At 46.1% G+C, this 8,603-nt stretch overlaps 1 pseudogene; it reads left to right on the forward strand.

Moving 5' to 3' along the window:
- LOC114697412 overlaps window positions 1-8,148 on the forward strand; it is a 30,907-nt pseudogene extending 22,759 nt beyond the window's left edge.
- Window positions 8,149-8,603: the final 455 nt, after the last annotated feature.

Consider the following 8,603-nt stretch of genomic DNA (forward strand, 5'->3'; position numbering starts at 1 on the left):
GGGTTACTCTCAAACCAGTTCATGACTCCTCCCTTTTATTAGGGGTGTGTGTGTGTGTGTGTGTGTGTGTGTGTGTGTGTGTGTGTGTGTGTGTGTGTGTGTGACCGTCTATGGAGATCAAGAGACTGGTCAGAGCAAGTATGAGGGGCAAACAGAAATAAAGAACAATGATTATATATTATGAAAATGTGACTGAAACACTATTTTGTACGCCAACTGTCCTAGCTACGGTCACTATTGCTATGATGAACCATGACCAAAAACAATTTGGAGACCAAAGTGTTTGTTAGCATTCAGGCATCTCTGCTGGCCTGCCCTTGGGACCTGGCAGATATAGCCTCAGCTACAGCCACTCCCCGTGTGCATGTGCTTGCTAGTACTCAGGCATTACACTGGCCTGCCCTCAGGGTCCTCAGCTGCAACCACTAAGAGCACCCCCGTGCTCATGCGCTTGTCAGTACTCAGCCTGCTCAGGGTCCTGACAGAACATGTCATCAGCTACAGCTACAAAGTCACTACAAAGTCCCTGTGTGTGTGCTGTGTCCCCCCATAAAAGATCAGCCCCTCCTGTCGTTCACCCCTTCTCTCCTCCCCTCTCGACCCCAGAGGCTGCCTCTGTGCCTCTTCCCTTCCCTTCCCTCCAATAAACGTGGTGTGACTTTCTGGTGCCCCTTGGCTCTAACCCGCCAAGGCAGCCTTCCCTTTCTGCCACTGCTAAACTACAACAGGGTTTCCTTTGCTTACACTTCCACATCACTGTACATCACTGAAGGAAGTCAGGGAAGGAACTCAAACATGTCAGGAGCCCAGAGGCAGGAGCTGATGCAGAGGCCATGGAGGGGTGCTGCTTACTGGCTTGCTCAGCCTGCTTTCTTGTAGAACCCAGGACCACCATCCCAGGAGTGGCATCACCCACAATGGGCTGGCTCTTCCTACACCAATCAGTAATCAAGAAGATGCGCTAGAGGCCTGCCTACAGCCAGCTCTTAGGCAGGCATTTCCTCAGTTGAGGGTCCCTCCACTTAGATGACTTTTAGCTTGTATCAAGTTGATATAAAACTGGCCAGGATACCAACTAATAAAATGAAAGAAGGAATTTAGTTCCACCCTGAAAGCCATCCAGAGGGAAGTGACTTGTCGCAGGCCTGTCTGATCACAAGCCCTTGGGCTAGAGTGGGCCTGTGAGCAGCCATGTCTTCTGCTCTTCACCTCCAGAGCAAATGTCACTCACAAACAGGAAACATAATGTCAAAAACAGGAGGTAGATGCTAGGTGCGGTCAGTATCCAGAAACCTCTTCTCCCATACCAAAGTTGGGGACCTTCCTCATCTCAGATCTTCCCAGGCTCACCTCAGAATGCTAGCAGCTCACCTCGAGAGCAACTCCACTCGGAGCTGACAGCAGGTGCACTATACAGAGAAGATGGAAGAAAATGGTTTCAATGTTTTACACACATACACATGTGAGCTCCAGGCCAGCCAGGCCTACAGGAAGACCCTGTCTCAAACAGACAACAATTAATGGCAACATGGTAACTCTAGTTAATAAAATAGGTTGCCTTTCTGAATATTGCTAGAAGAGTACATTTTTATAAGGTAATGAATAAGATAATTAGCATTATTTGGCCATTTCACAATTTAGTCATTTTTCAAAACAACATGTTGTATGCATATATTCAATGTGTATACATAGATATAATTTTGTAATTTAAATAAATGAATAAAATGCTTTAAATTGGATAAAATGGCAAAGTGAACATATGTGCTACAGTCTGTCGCCCCCAAATGCCTTGGAAGTGACAGAAGAAATATTTTTAAATAATTAAATCTATAACAATGTTGGCAAAAACAAGAAGTACCCTTACCAGAACTTTCAATGAATTCCTGGAAATCAGGGAGGACTGTTACCAGGTTTGTGGTGGAGGGGAAAGAACAGGGACCCACCATCCAAAACAGTGACAGAAAACAAGTGTGACGAGACGGCCACAGAGCCCTGGACATTGACAACCTACAAAGTGCAAAATGCGTAAGAAACACCTCAGAATCAAAAGAAGGTTGGCCACATGCCCTTGACCCAGCTCTTGAGAGGCAGAGGCAGGAGAATCCCAGGCCAGCCAGGGCTACACTTGGAGAATCTATCTGAGAAAAATAAAATCAACAATGATTTTTATCCGTGTTGGCAAAAATTTTATTTTTAATTATGCGTGTGTGTTGGTATGGGTGTGTGTGTGTGTGTGTGTGTGTGTGTGTGTGTTGGTGAGTGACCATGGATGCCAGGAGAGGGTGTCAGATTCCTTGGAGGTAGAATTGCTGGAGGTTGTGAGCTGTCCTATGTGGGTACAGGGAACTGAGCATTGGTCCTCTGCCAGTTCAGTACTCAATCTTAACCACGGAGTCATCTCTCCAGCCCTAGAATAAACACACACACACACACACACACACACACACACACACACACACTTAACCACTGAGTCATCTCTCCAGCCCTAGAATAAACACACACACACACACACACACACACACACACACACACTTAACCACTGAGTCATCTCTCCAGCCCTAGAATAAACACACACACACACACACACACACACACTTAACCACTGAGTCATCTCTCCAGCCCTAGAATAAACACACACACACACACACACACTTAACCACTGAGTCATCTCTCCAGCCCTAGAATAAACACACACACACACACACACACACACACACACACACACACACACACACACACTTGGCTTTTTTGAGACAGGGTTTTTCTGTGTATCCCTGACTGTCCTGGAACTTGCTCTGTAGACTAGGCTGGCCTCGAACTCACAGAGATTACACATGTCTCTGCCTCTCAAGGACTAGAATTAAATGAGTGTGCCACAACCACCCAGCTCAATAAATACTTTTAGAGTACCAAAAAAAAAAAAAAAAAAAGAGGCAACAAACACACATAGATGTCTCTGAGAGAAAACACAAACGCCTAATACACATAGTAAAATGTACAACCTCAGTGGAGGCTGGAGAATCAACAATTAAAACTTCAATGCCAGTGCTTCCTGCTTGTCAGTTCAGCTCAGGGGTGGAGGCAAGGAGGTGAGTATCAATGCTACCCTTCTTCACTTCAAAGCAAGTCTGAGACCAGCCTAGGAAATAGGAGACTGTAGCTGGAGTTTTTCTGTGTCCCACAGTCGGGACAAATCTCTCACCCACAGTCCCTCAGCCTTTTATAAAATAATCACACAGAGGCTTATATTGATTATAACTGCTCGGCCATTAGCTCAGGGCTACCACTAACTAGCTCTTACACTTAAACTAACCCATTTCTGTTCATCTATATGCCACCACTTTGTTTTGTGGCTTTACTTGTGTGCCATTACATGCTGCTCCCTGGACAACAGGCTGGTGTCTACTGACTCAGCCTTCCTCTTCCCAGAATTCCTCTTGTCTGCTTATCCTGCCTATACTTCCTGCCTGGCTACTGGCCAATCAGCATTTTATTTATCAACCAATCACAATAACACATTCACAGCACACAGAGCAACATCACCCATCAGGAGATCTTGTCTCAAAAGACAAAAATGAAAATGTGGTATTTCCATAAATGAGTTAGACTGAGGAAGTGTGCCCCTGGCACACTGGACCACCCAGAACTCCACACTGCAGCAGGAGTAGAAATGGGTACAGCTTTTTAGGAAATGAATGGAAATTCATTAATAAGATCAAAGATGTGTGTGCCCATAGCCTGTAAGTTCACCACAGTTATTGTGTAAAGAAATCATAACCACCTGTAACTCCAGCTCCAGGAGATCCAGCACCCTCTTCTGGCCTCCACAGGCATTGCACTCACATGCACTTCCCCACACACAGACTCAGACCTGTAATTAAAGGTAAAGATGCGGGTGTTGGTAGCAGCAGTGTTGATGATAGTGTCTTAGTTCATTTTCTACTGCTATAATGAAACATGACCAAAAGCAACTTTAGGGGGAAAGGGTTTATTTATCTTCCAGTTTACAGTCCATCATGAAGGAGGCCAGGACAAGAGCTCGGGCAGGAACCCGGAGGTGGGCATGGAGAACACAGAGGAACACTGCTGACTGTCTTACTCCATTATACACACTCAGCCTGCTTATTGAGACAACCCAGGACCCACAATGGGCTGTGAGCCTCCCACATCAATCATTCATTAAGAAAATGTCCTCCCTTACCTAAAAGATGATCTTAGGAGGTGTTTTCTCAATTGAGGTTCCTTTTCCCAAATGAACTTTTGTCACACTTCCAAAAATATCTAACTAGCATAGCTGCCCAAGAGAAAAGAAGTTTTTTTAAAAAAAGAAAGAAAGAAAGAAAGAAAGAAAGAAGAATGGAAAGAAGGAAGGAAGTGGGAAGGAAGGAAGAGGGAACAAAGGAAGGAAGGAAGGAAGAGGGAACAAAGGAAGGAAGGAGGAAAGGAAGGAAGGAGGAAAGGTGTATATGTGTGGGAGGGAATAACGAGAATTGCTGCTGTGAGTCTGAAAGTTTGTAAATTAAAAGCTAATTTGGAGACGAGGGAGACGGCACTGGGAGGAAGAGCTCTTGCTGTGGAGCTGAGTTCAAATCTCCAGCACCAGGCACAGAAGCCAGGCATGGTTATGCACAGCCCTATAACCCCAGTGCAATGAGGACCAGAGACGGGAGGGTAGCTGTCAGGAGCTCTTCAAGACTCCTTGGCAGATGTGTGGGCAACGCGGCTGCAACATCTGTCACCCCATTGATCACCAGGGTTGGTTCAGATGATCTGGTTAGGGCTCCCTCCCTCACAGCTCCGTGTGTCCCTCCTAAAGCTGTGTGCTCCCTTCCCTGAATAGAGGAGGACTAGCCTTCTGTCAAGGGTATAGCAACAGCTGCACTCCCCTGCTAGAACCTCCTGTGCGTACCGAGAGAGGACAGCAGATTTGGGGGTCACAGGAAAGATTTAAGTGAGAAGGTGGATAGAGCGAACAACCCCCATGGAAGAGAGTGCCTAGTGCGCACAAGACACTAGTCTGGTTCCCCAGAACCAGAGAGACAGAGACAGGCAGAGACAGAGAGGGAGGGAGGGAGAGAGATCAAGAATCCAGAATACGGTCAGACCCAGTAGAACACCCGATCCCAGCATTCTGGAGACTGCTAGGCCATTTCTCCAGCTATCTCTCCAGCACTTGCCCATATTCTTCTATTTAGAGCAGAAATGGTTGGATTTGGGGAGTGTTGCCTGTTGAGGGTTATGGTGATGTCCTCAAAGGCAGGTCAGTAGTGCAGATTGCTCTTTCCAAGGACCCAAGTTGGATTCCTAGCACTGACTCTGGATGACTCACAGGAGCTTACAACTCCATCTCCAGGGGATCTGACACCTTCTGGCCTCCCAGAGCACCTGCACTCAACTGTACATTCCCACACAGAGACACACATGTGCACTTGTAATTAAAAATAAAATGAATCATTTCTTTAATAGATATATTCTGAAGAAAGGCTACTTTAACAGCCAAGTGAAGCCTGCCTTTGGGGACATCACCATAACCCTCAACAGGCAACACAATAGCACTCCCCAAATCCAACCATTTCTGCTCTAAATAACTTCGCTGTTTCGAACACAACCCCTTTAACTAAAATCCCAGCTCATCAGTCTCGGTCTGCTAACTTGGCTTGCAGGCAATACCGGGCTATTTCCATCCCTGCAGGCACTGAGGTGATGCAGGCCTGGAAGGACTGAGTTTCCAGGATCTCAGGTTCAGCCAGCCAGGAGTCAGACCTAGTGGCTTGTGCAGCCACACATGCAACAAGCCAGGCAACCTGGATCCAGCAAGGTCAACCTCCTCTTTCCGGAGGCATTACCCACGTCTCTCTCACTGCTCCGGGCTCCACCCAGGCCTGTGGACAGTCTCTGTGGTCCTCCGTTTCCCTCATCTTCCCTCTGATTTCCAACGTTTTGTTTTTCTTCCTCCTCTCCATTCTGGTGGATTTTGTTTTGGGTGTTTTTTTAAATCATGTTTACAGGCGGCTCAGCATTTACTCGTGCAGGGACATTTTTTTTTTCCTGTCCTTGAAGCGAAAGCTTGTCTTTCCCCTCAAACGTCGTTGTCGCAATGCCTGATAAACTGTTTATTTTTTCTAACAGCTTTCCTTTTTAGCCTGAAAAACAAACATTAACCAAAACCGGCCTCAAGTCTCTGACTTGTAACTTGCAATGAAATCTCTGGTGCTGGAGCGCCGCCTGATGGGAAACTGAGAATTAGCAGGTAACGCTGTCTTTGCCTTAGCGGCCCATAGGTGGACTCCTGATGTAGCCCAGGCCTTGAGCTGATCTCCTGCCTCAATCTGCAGAATGTAGCAAGTGTGTTGTGCTGTTCGTCTTTGTTTTGAGAAATGTCACGTACTCGAAGATGGCTGTGAACTCAAGCCTTTCCTCCTTGTTGCTAGGATTAGCAAGCATGAGTGTGGGCGACTATGTGTATAAATGCTCATGTCTGCACACAAAGCCCAAGGCTGATATCAGGATTCTTCTTCAATCTCTCTCCTACTTTGTTATTTGAGGCAGGGTCTCTCCAGAAAACCCAGAGCTCACCATGTGTCTTGCTAGCAAGCTTTTCTGGAGAAATCCTGTCTTTGCCTTCTGAGTCTCAAGTTACAGGTGAGCCTCCATGCCTACTGGCATTTATGTGGGTTCTGGGGACCTGAACCCAAGTCCTCTTGCTTGTGTGGCAAGCGCTGGGGTGAGGCTCCTTTTTGATTGAACTTTTTAAGAATGGCTTTTGAGTGTTACGCCTGTATGCATACATGTGTGCTGTGTGTGTTCGGTGCCTGTACACTCCCACTAGAGTACAGGTGGTCCTGAGGCGCCTTGTGGATACTAGGTTCTATTCTCTGCAAGAACAGCAAGTGCTCTTATCCACTGATCCATCCCTCCAACCCTGGTGTGGCAGTCTTGATGCCATATCTTTTGACATCACATCTTCACATACCAACTGGAATTTGAATGTTTTCCTTTCTGTGATGGTGCCTCATGGATAGATCGCTGCATCAGGCTGGCCTTTGATGGTTCTTACATAGTAATATGTATTGTTTGTATATTATGTGGTGTTCTCTGGCTGGTCTGGTCTGCATGTTACCGGAAAAATGCGTTAAGAATACAGTTCTGGATTGCAGCTACTACTTTTCCTGGGAATGCTTGAAAAGCAGGTTTTTATAGTGAATAACAAACATCAACAGCACTGGACTGTCAACACAAGGTTCCCTGATACCTTGTGGATTCGAAGGACATCAGCTCTCTGCTTGTGATCACTGTGACCTGGAGTTATGGATTCCTCCTTTAGAAACAGTCATGCGTAGGTGTCTGTACCAGGGTGGCTTTATCTGCATATCCACTGAGGGTGTGATGAGAGCCGTGGAGCGAAAGATTCTGATGCTGTTCTTCTGGCCAGCCTGCCTCTCTCCTTGACTCGAGCCTGTACTGGTGAATTTTTTAAAGTTTGTCACAAACCATGAAGAAGACTCTAAGGCTAAAAAGGAACACTGTAAATGCCACTGTTTAGACAACTTACAAACCTCTCATCTCCACTGCTTGTGGTGTGGGCACAGAAGACAGAATCCAGATTCGAGTCAGGTTGGTGGAGCTCTGGGTCGGTGCATTCTGGAACTTCTTCTTTCACTTCCCTTCACTGTGGTAACGTGTGTATGGAGACCATCAGCACGAGATCAGAGCTATGTCTTCACGCCATCAGTAGACAACTGTCATGATGAAGTTGAGGACTTCCGGGTAACATCTGAAAAGTTAACCAAAGGGATAAAATTAAGAACCTCAAAAGCAGTTTCAACTGGAACAGCTAAACTTACTCCTGACCATCCTGATGAAGATTTGAAGTGGGTGGAAGAAAATATTCCCTCCTCGTTCTCAGATGTAGCTCTTCCACGGTGAATGGACCCAGACAAGGACAATATGACCAGATCCAAAGCAGGTGAAGGAAAAAAGTCTCCAGAAAAGATGTTATTGGAAAATTTAGAAATGAAGTCAAGTTGACAGGAAAGGATTCTCCCTTCTCAGGACCGAAAGAGACTTGCTAAGTTTTATTGTGTTGTCTTGGAAATCTGTGTATGCAAATAAGGAATTCAGGTGGTAGGAGGGTCTGCCACCCTTATAAAGCTGACTCTGAAGGTCAGTTAAATTGCCATTATGTTGCCAGAATTTGGAAATAATTTGAGAAATGTTACAAAAATGTTGTGTCCATAAATGCCTGGTCAGTGGCAGGCATGTGGAGTTGGGGGGCTCTCTCTTCACTGAGGAAAAAATAAACAAATGCCTGCGTGAATACTAGCTTCCTCTCACCTTGGAGATAAGTGTGACTTTTGTTGTTGTTGTTGTTGTTGTTTTGTTTCTAGACAGGTTTCTCTGTGCAGCCCTGGCTGTCCTGAAACCTGTTACTTGCTCTGTGGACCAGGCTGACCTCGAACTCAGAGATCCGCCTGCCTCTGCCTCCCAAGTGCAGGAGCTAAAGGCATGAGACACCACATCCCCACCAGATAAATGTGATTCTTTTGAAGATTAGCTTAGCAGTGTCCATCTTTTGCAATGATGGTAATTTTATCCTATGCTTA

Source organism: Peromyscus leucopus, chromosome 9, assembly GCF_004664715.2.
Source record: "Peromyscus leucopus breed LL Stock chromosome 9, UCI_PerLeu_2.1, whole genome shotgun sequence".
NCBI classification, from domain to species: Eukaryota; Metazoa; Chordata; class Mammalia; order Rodentia; family Cricetidae; genus Peromyscus; species Peromyscus leucopus.